The sequence below is a fragment of the Canis aureus genome, chromosome 17, assembly GCF_053574225.1.
Source record: "Canis aureus isolate CA01 chromosome 17, VMU_Caureus_v.1.0, whole genome shotgun sequence".
NCBI lineage: Eukaryota > Metazoa > Chordata > Mammalia > Carnivora > Canidae > Canis > Canis aureus.
In genome coordinates, this window is record NC_135627.1 from 13,409,529 (window position 1) to 13,427,001 (window position 17,473).

At 41.9% G+C, this 17,473-nt stretch overlaps 2 long non-coding RNA genes across 4 annotated transcripts in view; one reads left to right on the forward strand and one right to left on the reverse strand.

Moving 5' to 3' along the window:
* Positions 1-5,511: 5,511 nt before the first annotated feature.
* On the reverse strand, positions 5,512-15,292 carry LOC144287445 (uncharacterized). Its single transcript, XR_013355243.1, has 3 exons — positions 15,221-15,292; positions 8,252-8,331; positions 5,512-6,669 (listed from the first exon to the last, which is right to left on the reverse strand). It is a non-coding gene; the product is annotated as an uncharacterized LOC144287445 (long non-coding RNA).
* Positions 15,293-15,323: 31 nt separating this feature from the next.
* Positions 15,324-17,473, forward strand: part of LOC144287801 (uncharacterized) — a 60,118-nt gene continuing 57,968 nt past the window's right edge. For all 3 annotated transcript variants that reach the window (XR_013355555.1, XR_013355553.1, XR_013355554.1), the window contains exon 1: positions 15,324-15,482. This is a non-coding gene — a long non-coding RNA (uncharacterized LOC144287801). The remainder of the gene's footprint in view (positions 15,483-17,473) is intronic.

Below are 17,473 nucleotides of genomic sequence, written 5' to 3' on the forward strand. Positions count from 1 at the left end.
CATACTTCATTATTTCTCAAATTTTAGCAAAAGGACAATAAAATGTTTGAGAATTTAATTTTTGACTTAAATCCTTTTTATATTGTTTTACTGAAACCCACACCAACATAAAATTAGGATTAAAAGTCCTTCTATAAATTGCTCTTGTAAAATGATTCATTAAAATCAAATTCATATAATTAATACAAATTAAAGTTTAAAGACAAGGTGACAACATTAACTGGGTGTGGGGTATATATTGTCATTCCTTGAGTTCAGCTAAAACTGAACTGCTATTTACTACCTGAATGTGGTAATAGGGTTGCTCTGCTTATACCCCCAGGGGTTGTGTGGCTAATGGGTTTTCCCACTACCTTTTTTCCTATTCAGTGTGACAAACCTTCATTTGTATAGCAGGCCATTTTAGCATTAATTTGTTTTCATTTAGTGAAAATGCTTCATTTATGGATTAATCTCACTTCTTTTCTCATTAGCTTGGATGGGTCTACTTTTCTCCTACATAACTAATCATAAATGCAAGAACGAGCAATGAAATCTGGGGAGATAATTGGTTATAAGGTGATTACTCAGAGATTATATTTATATTAATATAAGCACTGAAATGAAAACATACTCCAAAAAAGAAAAATCAGAGAACTTGCAACTCCCTGAAAATATGAACACAAACCCTTGAGTGTCTTCATGCTGAAATTGGAGAAGACATTGAATAATGCATTTATTTTTAGTCCTGATAGTATGTTCTAGACATTATATTGTTATCAAGCATTATCTTGATTTCAAAGGAAACCAAAGGGCCATGAAAAATTTGTTCAATTGTCGATGACAACGTCTTAATTGTAGAATTAATGAGTGCACAGAGATGAACACAGTCATCATTTGCCTTCTCCAGAGACATCCAGATGGAAGGTAGGCACTGAGGACAGTACCCAAGTTGGGGCAGAAGGCTGGATCTCTAGACAGCTCAGTCATGGGCTCTATCTATTCTATTACTGGGCACTTACTTTAACCTTGTGGGGTAACTGAATACCCAGTAAGATGTGGCTAAAGTCAGATGCTGTGTGTAATCTGTGCTCTAGGCACCAGGATCTGCAGCTAACAACTGACCCCTTTTGGACTAATCTACACATAAGAGTGTCCTGCCTGTCTTGCAAAACTTACTTGGCTTAAGCATATTTTTGATTGAAAAACATCAGTGCTGCTCTATTTTCTGAGACCGAGGAGCAACATTCCACAACCAGGGCCACATGTCAAGAGTGGAGTTTGTGACTAACCCTCTCAGCATTGCCCCTTCTGTTCGCAGGCACCACTTCTATGAACCAGTGGGAGGAAGCAGGAACACATTGTTCCCATTTCACTGTAGCTTGAGAAGAGAGAAAAGAGGCAAATGAGGGGTTTAGACTGAATTAATTAAGCCCAACACATTTCTGTGGAAAATTTAAAGCTGTGAATGTTTGAGAAGTTTAGATGAACATTTTAGATTCACACCCCCATCTCCACCTGTTGAAATATTTCTCCTTTTAGGCTTCTCTCCAAAGCTACTTTTCCCTGAAGACTTCCTGGATTCCCATAAAATGGGGTTCAGCCGCCCCTAATGCCCGTGGCCATTTTGTGGGAGGGAATCCTGCTTAAAACACTGCTTTGCCCAAGGTAATACATTTCCTTCAAGACATATTATCCTCAGAGAGCTTTGTAGGTGGTATGAACTGGTATGAGAGCTGGTTAGAGCCCAGAACACTCTGAATAATAGCCAAACATTTAGAGTATAATGGCTTTGCCATGGCTACTTTAGTTTTCTTAGTGAGGATCAAAACCAAAACATTTCACATGGTGGTGGGCTCATAGAAAAAGGAAAAGAATAGAGAGCTTCAACCTCAGCCTCATCATCAAGAACAGTTGAAATCCTGTTAAGGAAGCTGAAAGCATACTTTGATACGGGGAGGGAAGTTTACCTTGGCAAGAACACAGAGGATCATTGGTGGTGGGCCCTGAAATGCTGATTTTCCCTTTTGTCACTAAGGTGTTTAGCTGAGAAGGAATCTCTCCTGCCTGACCAGGTACATTCTTGGCTTGGCTTGCTTTTTGTACGGGATCCCTTCTTGGTGGGATAGCCTGTCCCCTGAGAACAGTGGAGCTCACAGCAGAAAAATCGCTGAGAGAGAAGAACATGACAAGTAGAGTGAGGATCCCAGCATGTAATCACTTAAGGACTGAGGAGAAATGAAATAGTTGCTCAGGCCACATTCCAGAGATATAAATGATTGTTACCCTTTGATTTCCCTACTCTTTCTGTCTCCTCATTTCTGATCTTACAGGACTGTGATTGGACTTGATCAAGACTCTTGACTGCAGAAGAAGTCTACGAATACGATTTAATTGTAAATCATGGCTAAAGAACTTGCCAGCAGACACTTGGCCTGCCAATGGTAGCACTGGATGTGCGGTGCTGGCTTGGGACAGGTGATGAAGGATGGGTAAGTGATTTTCTTGGGTAGAGGTAGGGAAAGGGAGGAGGGAGAAGAAGGAAGTCCCTAAATACAGGCTCACCAATTTTTCATTTTAACAATGTCTTGAACCTTTAGAACTCATGGAGTTTAACCTCCCATATGATTGATTCATTCATTCAACTAATATTTGCTAAGTGTTTACTATGTGCTGCAGGTACAATAGTGAACAAATCAGATAAAAACAAACAGCCTTGCCCGCATAGAGCTTATATCTAGTAAAGAATGACCAATAATAATAAACCTATGCACAATTAAACTATGCAATATAATAGAAAGTTATATGTGCTATGGAAAAAGTGAAATAGGGAAGGAGCAAGGGATAGTGGGGTGAATGTGAGCAGCATTGTCATTGTAAATAGGGTGGTTCTCCTGGACAAGGGGTTACATAACATTTGTTGAACACTTGTGTTGAGCAACTCACTACCTCATAAAGGAGACTTTTTCAGTTTTGGAGTGCCTTCCTATAAGTCTTTTTCACATATTGAGTTGAATCTGCTTTTCTCCAAAATGAAAAAAATGAAAGAGGTAAAAATTAATCCATAAAAAATGTAGCCAAAGAGAAAAAAAGAAACAGAGTCAATAGGACATATAAAGAATAAATAGCAATAAAGCAGATTTAAACCTATCTGTATAAATAATCACAATAAATATAAATGGTCTAAAAAAGCAGGTATTTTAGATTAGATTAAAAACAAGATCCAACTTTACACTGCTTACAATAAGCACACTATAAACATACAAGACACAAATATAATTGAACTAAGTGTGGAAAAGGATAGAGCATATTAACATTAATCAAACAGAAGCGGAAATGGCTACAATATCTGGCAAAGCAGATTTCAGAGCAAAGGAGAGAGAGAGAGCTGTCATTTCAATAATGGAAAGGGGTCAAAAAGAAGCTATGGAATAATATTCCTCATAGATTTTGCATAGATGCAAAAACTCCTGACAAATTTTAACAAATAAACTCCATCAATACACAAAAGGAGATTTATCTAGGTGGAGTTGATCTGATGAATGCAAGGTTGGTATAACATTTGAAAGTCTATCAGTGTCATTCACCATATTAACAAAATAACAAAAGAAAAACCATTTAATCAGCTCAGTTGGTGCAGAAAAAGCACTTAACAAAATTCAACATTCATTCCTGATATGAGCTCCAGAAAACTAAGACTAGAAGGGAAATTTCTCAACGTGATAAAAGGCATCTATGAAAAATCTATAGCCTACATTCTTAATAGTGAAAGACTCAGTGTTTTCTTCCTAAGATCAAGAACAAGGCAAAGATGTCTGCTTTCATCACTTCTTTTTTTTTTATTTTTAAGATTTTATTTATTTTATTCATGAGAAACACAGAGAGAGGCAGAGACACAGGAAGAGGGAGAAGCAGGCTCCATGCAGGGAGCCTGACATGGGACTTGATCCCGGGACTCCAGGATCATGCCCTGGGCTGAAGGCAAGTGCTAAACTGCTAAGCCACCCAGGCATCCCTGCCTTCATCACTTCTATTCAACATTATGCTGGAGGTCTAGGCAATGCAACAGGCAAGAAAAAGAAATATATGGCACCCAGACTGTGAAGGAAGAAGTAAAAATGTATTCATTTGAAGATGATATAATCACTTGTGAAGAAAATCTGCAAAAGAGCTGCTAGATTAGTTAGTGAGTTGAAGAAAGTTGCATCGTACGAGATCAATATATGAAAATTAATTGCATTTCTATGAACTAAGAATGAATAATCCAAAATTGAAATATAATACAAATAAGCATTAAAAATCTCAAATACTTAGGGATAAATCTGCTGAAAGATATGCAATGCCTGGATACTGAAAACTTTAAAACACAGTGGAGAGTGATGAAAGAAGATCTAAATAAATGTGTCTATAGGTCAGAAGATTAAGTATTTTTAAGATGTTATTTCTCCCCAAATTGTTCCATGGATTCAACATAATCTCAAACATAATCCCAGCAGGAATTTTTTTTAAAGATTTTATTTTTTATTTATTCATGATATATAGAGAGAGACAGAGAGAGAGAGAGAGACAGAGAGAGAGAGGCAGAAGCAGGCTCCATGCAAGGAGCCGGACGTGGGACTCTATCCCAGAACTCCAGGATGACACCCTGGGCCGAAGGCAGGTGTTGAACCGCTGAGCCACCCAGGGATCCCCCCAGCAGGAATTTTTGTAGAAATACAAAAAAGGCAACCTGAGGTGCCTGGGAGGCTCAGTGTGTTAAGTGTCTGACTCTTGATTTCAGCTCAGGTCATAATCTCAGGGTCATGAGGTCAAGCCCTGCATTGAGCTCCCTGCTGGGCCTGGAGCCTACTTAAGATCCTCTCTCTCCCTCTCCCTCTAACCCATTTGTCCACACGCACACACACTCTCTCTCTCTTAAAAAAAAAAAGAAAGAAATACACAACCTAATTTTGTAATTCTTATGGAAATACAAGGAACCTAAAATAGGCAATGGGATTTTGACAAAGAACAAAAGTACTAGCTGATTCAAAAACTTACTACAAAATGTATAGTAATAAAGATGATATAGTATTACTATAAAGAGAGAAATATAAAAAAATATAATAGAAAATCCAGAAATAGATCTATACATATATAGACAATTGGTTTGTGATAAAATATCAAAGCTGATTCAGAGGAGAAAAGATAAGCTTCACAAGATAATACATACGTAAAATGACATTTCTTTGCTTAAAAATTAAGGAAAGTTATGTCATTATTTCTTGGAGAACTTTAGTTACCTTGGAGCAGAATTACTCTTTTAAAAAACAGCTTATTGAGTATAACTGATATACAGAAAACTTGCATATTTAATGTATACTATTTGATAAGTTTGGACATATGCACACATCTGTGATATTATCATCAGAATCAATGTACTAAACATATCCATCACCTCCAAAATTGTCCTTGTGTTCCTCCCCACCTTTTGTGGTAAGAACACTTAACATGAGATCTACCTTCTCAACCAATTTTAAGCGTACAACACTGTATTGTTAACGGTAGGCACTGTAGTAGTATGTTGTATAGCAGGTCTCTATCATTTACTCATCTTGCACAGGTGAAACTATACCTATCAGACGAGTCTCCATTTCCCTTTCTCCCCAGTCCCCGGCAACTACCCTTCTATTCTCTGCTTCTATGAGTTTGACTAGTTTAGATTCCTTATGTAAGTGAAATCAGACAGTATTTGTCCTAAGACTGGCATATTTCACTTTGCTTAGTGTCTTCCAGGTTCACCAGAATTACTTTTTTACAAGGAAAGTAACTTATGTGTGTGGCTAGTTCATAGCCATTGGCTTGGGAAGATGTTTGACAGCGCCTTTTATTTTATATTGCTTAGCAAACCAGAGAGCTGAGGGACAGGTCACATGGGGGCTGTTGGCTCCAGTGACCTCATTTGCGCATCTGGTGGTTGGCTCTGGTAATGGAGGCCACTGGGCCATGTTTGTCCAGCTTCTAGCAGGTTGATCTCAGGGTTATGCCCTTGGGGGCTATGTTCTAAAAGCAGTAAGAGAAGAGAAGCCCACATGAGCAGGCACTTTGCAAGTTTCTGCTTGTATTCTCTTGGCCAAAGCAAGTCACATGGCCAAAGCCAAATTCAAGAGATTGAAACATACAGACTCTACTACTTTATGGGAAGAGATGCAAAGAATTTGTGACCAATCTTTGGAATTGGTGGTTTAGCAGAACATACTGCTGAGGAGCGAAGCCTGGGCCAGTGCAGGTTTAGAGTTCTCATGGCCAAAGATTACATTGGGTTGAGGCTGGGATTACAGCATTGATTACTTATGACCAAGGTAGATTGAGCAAAGCTATTTAGGGAAAGTTGGGGACCATCTGTCCAGGATCCTTCTGGTCTTCTTATATTCTTGGGATTCTGTGAGCATTTGGCTTATGGATATCTGCCACTTACAGAATCACCATAACTACCCTGCTTCTGACATCTTGGGGGACTTCTCCCATCCCTCCAAGCCAGGCCATTCTGGTTCTGCTGCCCTCTGTAGCTATAGCTCTTTTCATTGGTGGGTGCTTGGCAGCTTTGATGGTAGGTCTCAAAATGAGATGCTGTTCATAACACAGGCTAAGGAGTCTATATTCAGAGCCCACCTTCTTGCCTGGGAGAAGGCTGATTCCTTCCCATTTGGCAGGCTCCTATAGGAGCAAAGAAAAACATCACAAATTAATATCTCAATAAATTATCCTGCGACATTTGTTTATGCATTAAATGTTGCAACTGTTTATCTTTCTTTTAAATTACTCCTGAGCTCCATAGAGCAGAGTATTTTGTCTTATAAAATTTATCATCGTGAAATTGCTTGTCGCCGCTCCTCCAGAAATGTCAGGTTTCTGAATTAGTAAAATGGAGCACCACAATAGAACAACTTCTCTTTATGAGTTATGTAGGGCTCCATCATTTGGATTAAGAAGAAATATCCATTAGCAGACACAGGTGCCTAGACAGACATTTAAAACATTAACAAAAATTCTTTTATCATATTGGAGCTTCAATTGATATTTTGAAAAACAAAAAACAAAAAAAATTCAGTTTCTAACCTTCATTTTTTTCTCTGTAAATAAACAGACAACATACTCAGAGATGCTACCATACAGACCCTTCAGAATCCAGAATAAACCCCAAATCCTCTCCTTTGTACTCTAGACGTGCAGAGAGTATATAACAAACAGGGCCACCATGAATGACTGTGAGACCCCCCCTGGACCTGTAGAGCTTGTCTACCCAGAGAGATCAACAATCTTTTCTAATTCTCCAGTAGCGAGAAGTGGAAACTGGGGCTGGAAAGTGAGTTTTTGAGCATGCATGAATTTATATTTGTGTGTTCAAATAGAACTGTGGTGTTTTCAGGTTCCCGCCAATGTCCATTTCTCTTCTCCTTCAGAGGGTGAACTTTGTGAGAGTTGGAACAGTGTGTCATTGAACACAGTGCCTGCAGGGTGCTCAGTGAATGAACCACCATTCAGAATACTACACTGGGCCCTGTGTGGGATTCGGGGGAGGTGCCGTGTGAATAGAGCAGCTGTCACCAACGGGTCAATGACAATCTATTGATGGATGTCAAAATCATAGCTGGCCACACACATCATCCTCATTTCCAAGGTGCATCTTCAGCCTTCTTGTCAGAGACCAACCTTCCTCCTTTCCTCCCCTCCCCCCTTTCCCTGCACTTCCCCAATCCCTTCCTCCGTCTTTCCCCCATATCTTCCTCCTTCCTTCCATTTGTCTTCTCTCCCCTCCTCCACCACCCTGAAAGGACAATGTCAAAGCAGATCCCCATTAAGAAACTATTAGAGCCTCTTCTATTGGGGTTTATGATCCAGTGGGGGTGACTTGAGCCTGTGAGTTTCTGGCAGCGTCCAAAAATGTTAGGAAGACAGAATTTGCCAGTGCATTTCTGAAGCCTGGCCCAAGGTATTGTGTCTTAGGGCTTGTGTTAGTGAACAAAACAGAATAAAAACATTAATATATACAGCTGCATAGTCTAACCTGGATCATGGCTCATGATTTTGGGGTTTGGGCAGGATATATAGAATTTTCTTATGAGCTATTGTAAAAGAGCAACTTATGTATTTTGGGTGTAGGTGTGTATGTGTGTATGTGAGAGAGGAATATGAAACATCTGTCTATTGATTTTTTAAAGTACTTCTTCTCCCATTGTGAGTAGGGCCAATGTCTTAAAGAATACTCCCTTCCCTACCCTTTTCTTTTCCCCACTTGCCTTTATTTTTTTTCTTTCTTCTCATTTCCTGTCTGCTCCATCCCTAACTCCCAATTCCATCTTTTATTGCCACTGCCTGCAAAGGCCAGAATGTGGAATGAGTTAGGGTCATGATCAGAGTGGAATATGCTGCCAGGGGTGGTGGTGGGGGGTGAAGCCCACCTATGCACTTTCCCACCTTGAGTAGTGCATGGAGTAGCTTGCCCAAGGCCCCACAGCTAGGAAGTGAGAGAGGAAAGGTTGGAACTCAAGCCTGCCAAGCATAATCTCTGGAGATGGTCCGAGGTTAAGCCACCGAAAGAGTTAGCTCAACTAGCCCTTATGCAAGCCAAGAGTAGGTTTCCAGATGAACTGATGTTTCTGTTAGTGACTTCCTTCCTAGGAAAACTCAGAGCCACATTAGCACTCATGACACAAGCTTTATTCTTGAACTTTAATAAATGTGTATGTTTATTAAAATATTTGTGAGAATCAGGTCACATATAATTAAAACAAACAGACCCACATGCATGTATCCTATATCCTCTTTCCTCCATCTGACTGTGTTGCATCAGAGTGCTAGATCCTTCTGATAGACAGGTAAGAAAAGCTTCTAGAGGTCTAAATAACACAGAATGACTAAGAATGAGCCAAAGCAAACTCAAATTTGGAGATTTCCCAGAGCTTTTGAAAAACATCCTAAGCATTTTAACCCAAATGCCTTGGGAGTCAAAGAGCTGGAGAGTTTATCCACATCTGAGAACCAGCTAAACTGCAGTAGGATTCCCAGAGCAGCTGGCTCTGAGGTCTCTGTATTTACTATGCGAATATTTGCAGTGAGAATTGGGAAATAATTATGAAATCAACAATTTTTAAGAGATGTGGGGGTAGGATGGTCCTCTGGGCAGCATTCTGCCTGAGAGCACTTCCCTTCCTGATCGGACCTCCCCCGGGGAGGAACTAGCCTAGCAAGAAGTGCCAGAGGGAGCACCAGGGAAGGAAAAAGTTCATTGTGTGGAGTTATGCAAAGACAACAGGAACAAAAAAAAGGTGATGGAAATGTGCTTAGCACCAGGAGCATGGGGAACTGCTCTGCATTTACCCAAGGGCTCTGACTCCGAGAAACCACTTATTGAGACGGGAAAGAGAAAGCCTTCAGAAGAAGCTCTCTCTTGGTGATAAAAACAGAAAGGCAAAAGGCAAGGCAAGGGCCTGGTTCAGAGCTGAGAAAAACTTTACAAATCCAGAACTGAGGAGGGATGGGTAGCTAAACCATGCTTATTACACCTGCATATTGTGATGAGTTGTGGTGGAGAATCTTGTGTATATAAGCAGACACAAACTTGCATGTTTAGGTTGGCTCTGAAGGGAATCTGCATACAGTTTATTCATCATGTTTTGGTTCTTCTCAGTGGCTCTATTCACTCATTCATTTATTCATTCACTCATTCATTCATTCATTCATCCATCCATTTGGTTCTTATGTTGTGCTAGACATGCTGCTGGGCACCAGATGTGTAAAGATCGCATAACACAGCACCTCTGCAAAGAAGCTCGCAGGCCAGAGAAAGAACTAGTCTTTTGATTATGCAATTATAAAGCAGTGATCAGGATATATCAAGGGCTCTATGGGAGCACAGATAATGGAGTCTGTTATGGGTTAAAATGTATGCCCCCCAATTTATATGTTGAATCTCTAACACCCAGCACCCCAGAATGTGACATTGTGTGAAGTCAAGGTCTTTAGTGAGGTCATCAAGTTAAAATGAAGTCCTTAGCATCTGTCCTCATTCAGTATGACTGGTGTCTTTTTGGAAAGGGGAACAATAAAGACACTTATGCACGCCAGGAGAACACCATGTGGAGATGGAGGCGGAGAGTGGGGCAGTGCTTCTACAAGTCAACGAATGAATAGCAGACATCGCCAGAAACCACCAGGAGCTGGGACAGGCATGGAGCAGATTCCTCCTCGCAGCCCTCACGAGGCCCCCTAACTGAGCTGTAGGGAGGAGGTCAGAGAAGGCTTCCCAGAGGAGATGATGGAATGGAATTTTAAGACTTGAAGAGCAAGCTGTCAGGTGCAGGGGGCAGGGTGGGATATGGGAATGGCATTCCAGGCAATGGAAGAGCACAGGCAGAAGCATTGGTGTGAGAAGCAGCTGGGGTGGGAGGGAGGCCATGGTGTGGCATCAACGCACAAGGACAGATGAAAGGTCTCCTGCCTCTGGAAAAGCCCTGTGGGGCCCCCAAGCCTGGGTCACTGTCCTGGTCCCCACCACAGCAGCGCCCTGGTGGTTAGGCCAGCTGCTCAGCTTCACAAAGCTGGTCCCTCACCGCCGGGAGCAGAGCTTCCTTCAGCCAGGAGGGCAGCATCAGGTTTCTGGCCTGCTCAGGTCCCATTCCTGGGTCCTGGAAGGTCAAGCTCTGCCCTGCCTGAGGTTTCTTTCTCTTCGGGGACAGCGAATTCCTCCTTTTCATCGTGAAGCGAAAGCTCCCACATGATGTTAAGGATAGGGAATATTTAAGCATCATCGAAGGTCAGAGGAATGTTCTGATTCCTGAACATTTTTGTGTCTTTCAATTTCCTCACAATAGGAAGACAGCTAACAAAAAGGCTTTCACTCAGCCGCTGCGTTCAAGAAAACCCGGCTTAATAGGTGTGAAACGGTTCCTCCAAAGGCCACCTGCTGATCTGTGCTCTGTCCTCTCACGTGACTCTATGTGGTTTTGTCTAAATTTCCCACCTCTGATACACATTTCAAAGGATGCTGTTCTGGGAGCATATGGCCAGAAACGCACAAAGGTTTATTCTGGGTAATTAAGATTTTTTTGTTTTGTTTTAACATCAACCCACCTTTTATATAATCTTTAAAAATTCTGGTGCTCCAGAGAAGCCATCAGGCCATTCACCCCAGGGGAGCTTTAAATTGAGGACATTTGTAACCTTCTTCTCTTAGGTTTCTTTAGAATTTAAGATAAAATATTAGAGTGAGGTGATACTAAAATATAATGGCCCTTGCCTTTATATACTAGACTTAAAATTGTATTTGAATCATACATAAAGTATCCTGGTCAGGAGTAACACACATTTCTTTTGGGAATGGAAGAGCCGCCTTGTAATCTAGGTGGTCTCCTTAATTTTTGAAAAAATTATCACCCTCATGCATATATATATATATATATATATATATATATATATATATATATATATAAAGAATGCTTAAAATCTAGTACTCTGTATTTAGAATTAAATGGCCCATACAAAGGGATGCCTGGAAACAAAACAAAACAAAATGAAACAAAAAACAAAGGGATGCCTGGGTGGCTCAGCAGTTGAGTGTATGCCTTCAGAGGTTCAGGGCTCAGGGCGTGATCCTGGAGTTCTGGGATCGAGTCCCGCACTGGGCTCCCTGTGGGGAGCCTGCTTCTCTCTCTGCCTGTGTCACTGCCTCTCTCTTTCTGTGTCTCTCATGAATAAACAAATAAAATCTTAAAAAAAAAATGGCCCATACAAATGCTTAATTGCAAATATTAAAGATTTACTTTTTAACTGAGAAAAGTTAAGGACAAAGCTTGTACAGCATGCCTATCTCTAATATCCCTGCAACACTCTCTGCTCCTTCTTACATTGATCAAATAACTTCTGGGTGGAGCTCAGGTGTTCAGCCTCAAAGGACAGGCTGTCACTACTGATGAGGACGTGCAAGCCTAATGGGAGAGACCAATGTACAAATATGGCAAGTGCAGAGACAGGATATAAATAAGGTGGTGGGTAGCTAAGTGGAGGGGTTGAGAAACACTGCTTGGACATCCTATTTAACCTGAGGCCTGAAAGATGGGTATAAACTTATCAAGTAAAGAAGGAAGGGATACACATTCCAAATAGAGGAAAATTCTGCGTAAGTCGGGGAAGTCATGACTTCCAATGATCATCATTCTGGGCAGTGCAGATGCTCTCTCCATGTCATGAACTTCTTCTACTAAATTGGTCATCTAGGGACGCCTGGGTGGCTCAGTGGTTGAGCATCTGCCTTTGGCTCATGTCATGATCCTGGGGTCCTGGGATCCAGTCCAACATTGGGCTTCCTGCAGGGAGACTCTATCTCCCTCTGCCTATGTCTCTGTCTCTCTTTCTATGTCTCTCATAAATAAATAAATAAATAAATAAATAAATAAAATCTTTAAAAAAATGGAAAAAGGAAAGAGGTGGGAAGTTGGGATAGGTAGACACTCAGTGTGCCCAGAACATGACACGTGGGGGCAATGGCTAGGAATGAGACCAGAGAGGTCAGATGAGGTCTAGACAGGGAGAAGACTGCGCCATGAAGTTTATGGACTGCTTGTGAAACAATTTTTGGGCATCCTGGCCAGATCTGTTGTTTTGGATGCCAACCTGGCAGTACCATGGTGGAAAGATAGTGGAGAGAAAGAGGTGCAGAAACACCCAAGGATGTGGTCCAGGTGAGGCACAAGGGGGCCTGAACTGGAAGTGTAAAGGTGGAGGTGGAAGGAAGGAATGGGCAAAAGAGAAGTTTAAGGCTGGCAACCCATGAATTGGGGTGTCTGGCTGCACATGGGGGAGAGAAAGAGTCAAGATAAGACCTAGCTTGGAACATGGTACCTGCTGTGAACTGAACTGTGTTCCCTGCAAAATTATATGTTGAAATCCTAACTCCCAATGTGACTATATTTGGAAATAGGGACTTTAGAAGGTAAGGAAAAAAACGAAGTCATAAGGTGGGGCCTGGATCCAATAGGATTCCTGTTCGTCTAAGAAGAGACAAGAGAGCTAGCTTTGTTTCTCTCTCCCTCATGTGAGCACATAGTGAGGAGGCGGCTGTCTGCCAGCCAGGAAGAAAGCTCCCATCAGAAACTGACTCTGCTGGCACCTTGATCTTGGACTCCCCAGCCTCCAGAACTGTGAGAAATAGATATCTATTGTTTAGGCCACCTGGACGGCGGTATTTTGTTATGGCAGCCTGAGCTGATTGATTGAGAAGTGCCATTAACTCATATAAAGAAAGAATAAAAAAGACAGAGATTTTTGTTTTATCCATCCATCCATCCACCCATCCATCCATCTTTAGTTTGGTTTTAGACATGTCAAGTACAAAGATACTAATAAGGTAGAGAAGAAGAGATGGCCGGTAGGCAACTGGAGATATAGAATAGGAACAAAGGGAAGCAGTCAGGTCAGGGAATAGTTTGAGAGTTTTCAGTATAGAAGCAGAAGCCAATAGTGAAGATTGTCTAAGGAAAGAAGGCAGAATAAATGAGAAGGTGGCCAGGAAAGGAGCTAGGGAATCCAGACACTTAAGGGCAAATAGAAGTAGCCAGAGAAAGAGTTGCAAGTGAGAGATGGTCTAGGGCCTGTGTGTGTGTGTGTGTGTGTGTGTGTGTGTTTAAGGCCATTTGTCAATACTGTCATGTGCTCTAGAGGGCTCAGCTAGGCTGAAAACCAAAAACTAAAGCACTGGGCTGGCAATTAGGAGGTAATTATTAGGAGCCCTGTCAGCGCAGTGCCAGTTGCGTTGGGTTGAGAAATGCATGCAAGTTAAGAAAAATGAGGCTAGACTATGATTTTAAGATATTTGCTTATGAAATGTACAGGGGAGGTGTGGAGGTAGCTTGAGGAGGAGGCAAATGTGAGACAGTTATTTTCCTTCTATGCTTCTGAAACTCCACATTAATTCCTATTTTTATGCTAAGGAACCATGGACAGCTATAGAAACAAAATTGTACTCTTCTTTTAAGCAAATCAACCCCTTTCATTACTTTAGACTTTTGATGTCTGTTTTCCACCCAACAGGGACAAATCCCATGTCCCTTTCCCCTACAGACTCTTTATCTCATTGGCTCATTTCTGTTGATCTCCTGAAGACCACCATATTTTAACAAGGTGTCAGGATTCCCAAAATGAGGTTAGGGGTGTGCATGTGATTGTGACTATATGTGTGTGTGCTAGGGGATAGAATGTGAATATACCATATGATGCCAGAGAACTAACTCTCTTCTGTGAAGAGGATCAGATGTCATCAATGGTAGATTTTATATTATATAATGGTACCATGATAAGAAAACAAGACGAAACAAAACTTGTCCATAAAACAATTATGGCCACTCTTCTTCCCACTGCAGATTATGGTTAGAATGAAAAATGCAAAAGAAAATATTTGTGTTTTCTTTTTCCCTCTATTGCAAACTTATAAAGAGCTACTTAGATATGCTTGTGTGAATCTATCTATCTTGGAGATTGACAGTCCAGTGGGATGTGATGTAGGCCTCTGGTTTAAATTGCTTAATAGTTGAAGCGAAAGAAAATATGTATTAGAAAATTCTTCCTGGAACATCAAAATAATGCATTAATTTAGGAAAAAAGTGATTCATATGTGACCTTGTGTAATATTTGACTTTTTAAATGCCACACATAGCACTTATCTGGTTTTTAGCTTTGCTGGGAAATGGCTGTATCCAGCAAGGATAAAAGGCTTCCAGCTGGGATAACTATCCTATAATTAGTGATGCATTTTTTAAAAGGAAAACCAGAAATTATTGGAGACAGTTGATGTAAAAATCTCTACATTGCTAAAGTATGTGTGTTGGTAGCATGACAGATTTAGGCCTATTGATGCAATGTTACACACACACACACACACACACACACACACACCAGTTTCTCTTATCAGCATATTTGAGGAGGTCAGTTTTCTTTCTATTGATTTCAGGACAATTCACTGGAAGTCAGATCTGTTAATTTGTGTGATGTTGTTATCATGTTATAATATGAAATATATATTCAGTTTTTAGCTCCAGTTCATGACACACAGCTCCTAAAACTCTTAGAGTTTCCTGAGGATCATCTCCTGTTATAATATTTGGTCTTTATTCCAGTTTCTTACCTAAGAACTTCTAAAACTCTTGGAGTTTTCTGAGTGACAGGGTGAGAGGAGCATCTTTTGTTACATAATAAGCCCCTTTGACTATACCTGAGTTTACGCTAATGAGGTGACTGTTGGTGGGCCCCTGGATAGCTTCAGGATGGGCTCTGGTTGCCAGAGGAACCAACCAGCCTCTGGGGAAGGGGGAGGGGCTGGAGACCGAGTGAATGGACAGAGGCTGATGATGTGATCAATCACGCCTGTGTGATGAAACTCCCATACCAACCTCTAAATGACAGGGTCTGGAAAGCTGCCCAGTTGGTGCACACGCCAAAGATGCTGGGACTTGAGCTCAGCATCTAAGATGGAGGTAGTCCTGGGGGCCTGCGTTTTTAGCCTGTGGCGTCAGTGCTAACTCTGAGTAGTATTAGTTAGTAGTATTAGTTAGTAGTTAGAATTGAGTTGAACATCTGACACCCTGTTGGTGTCCAGTGGGTGGGAGAATTGGTTGGTGTGGAACTTCTGCGCCACCCCACCCCCAACGTATTTGGTGGCCAGGAGTGCTGTGAGTAAAACATCTCTGAATTTATGTCCACAATACATGATGATTTTATCAGAGTGATGTGATATGATGAGAAAAATATTAAGAATTCTCTACTTAGAGCTCAATAAATACCAGTGTTGTATCTCAGCACTGGAAGCTGAAATCATCTCCCACATCACTAGGGCATTTTCATCTCTCTCCCTCAGTACTTCCAGAACATTCATCTCATATTTTGATTGCTGCATTTTCCATGTGATGTTGTTATTAGGAGTTTGCACGTTGGTCTCTCCACTGGACTTGGGCAGGCACGCTGGTACTTAGCACACCTGGAGAGTGGTTTACAAACCTGGCTGATACCACAATTGCTTGAGATTAAAAAAAAAAATACTGATCTATGTGTTTCTGTGTCCTCCAAGAACCAGATGCCAAAGAAGGATTAGATAGGCAAGAGATTTATTGGGGGCAGCACCTGTGAAAGAGGAGGGAGGGAAGGGCAGGAGTGTGGAGGGGTGGGGAGCATGCAGCCACAGTCCATAGCTGACACCTGTGACAGAAGAGGGGCTGGAAAGATCTCAGCAGTGTGGCCAGGCTGATGGGATGTGCCCTAGCAAATAGGCCTGCTGGAAGTGTTTATCCCACAGGAATGAGATAGAACTAGTACTCCACAGTGCGCGGCTCCTGGCTGGAGCAGTGTGTGTATGTGTGTGCTCATGTGCATCATGGAGTGGCCAGTGGCTCTGGCTTGCCTAGGCCCAAGGAGGTTACAAGGACCCGAGACCTTCCGTGCTCAAACTGGGAAAGCCCTGGCCAAATCCTGGTTAGCTGGTAACCCGAGTGTGGCCTCAGCATGAACCCAGAGTTGTACCCAAAGGGGCAGCAGGGAGTACACCACACAACTAGGATATTCTCCCCTTTGGGGGTGCATTTGGAAGAGAGCTGAGTGGCACATTTCAGAGCTGCCGCTGCCCCTTTGGTTTCTCCTGACACTAAACAGTTCTCCAGTTTTCCACACACCAAGTGAATGTCTGACAATTCAGTTCAATTCTGACTTACCTAGCTGGGGTTGGCATGATACCCCACAAGTCAAAGGGCTGAGTCCCAGCAGACTGCCTCTATGTTAGCGGCCTCGAGAGAGGTCCCCGGATAGCCATACTTCTGCCCAACTGATTGTAGATCTGGGGGTTCCCACACTTCGCCTTCAGGCTTGATGATTCACAAGAGTGACTCAAAGGGCTCAGGAAAGGCTCTACTTATGATTACAACTTTATTATAAGGATGCAGCTAAGGAACAGCCAAGTGGAAGAGATGTTCAGGCACGGTGTGGGGGAAGGTGAAGAAGCTTCCAGGCTCTCTTCAGGAGCGCCCTCTCAGGAGCTCTCCAAACTTGAGTTTTTATCAGACTCAGTCTCCAGTCTCGTTTCCCTCCCCAGATGTTGGGGGTGAGACTGAGAGTCTCTCTCCTTTCATCAGAAGTCTGGTCTACTGGTGACCATCCCCTCCTGAATGTATCCTGAATGTATCAAGGTGCCCCAGCCTGAGTCACCTCATTACCATAAACTCAGGTGTGGCCCAAAGAGGCTCATCAGAAAAAAAAAAACAGGGGGGAGGAGCAAGATGGCGGAAGAGTAGGGTCTCCAAATCACCTGTCTCCACCAAACTACCTAGAAAACCTTCAAATTATCCTGAAAATCTATGAATTCGGCCTGAGATTTAAAGAGAGACCAGCTGGAATGCTACAGTGAGAAGAGTTCGCGCATCTATCAAGGTAGGAAGACGGGGAAAAAGAAATAAAGGAACAAAGGCCTCCAAGGGGGAGG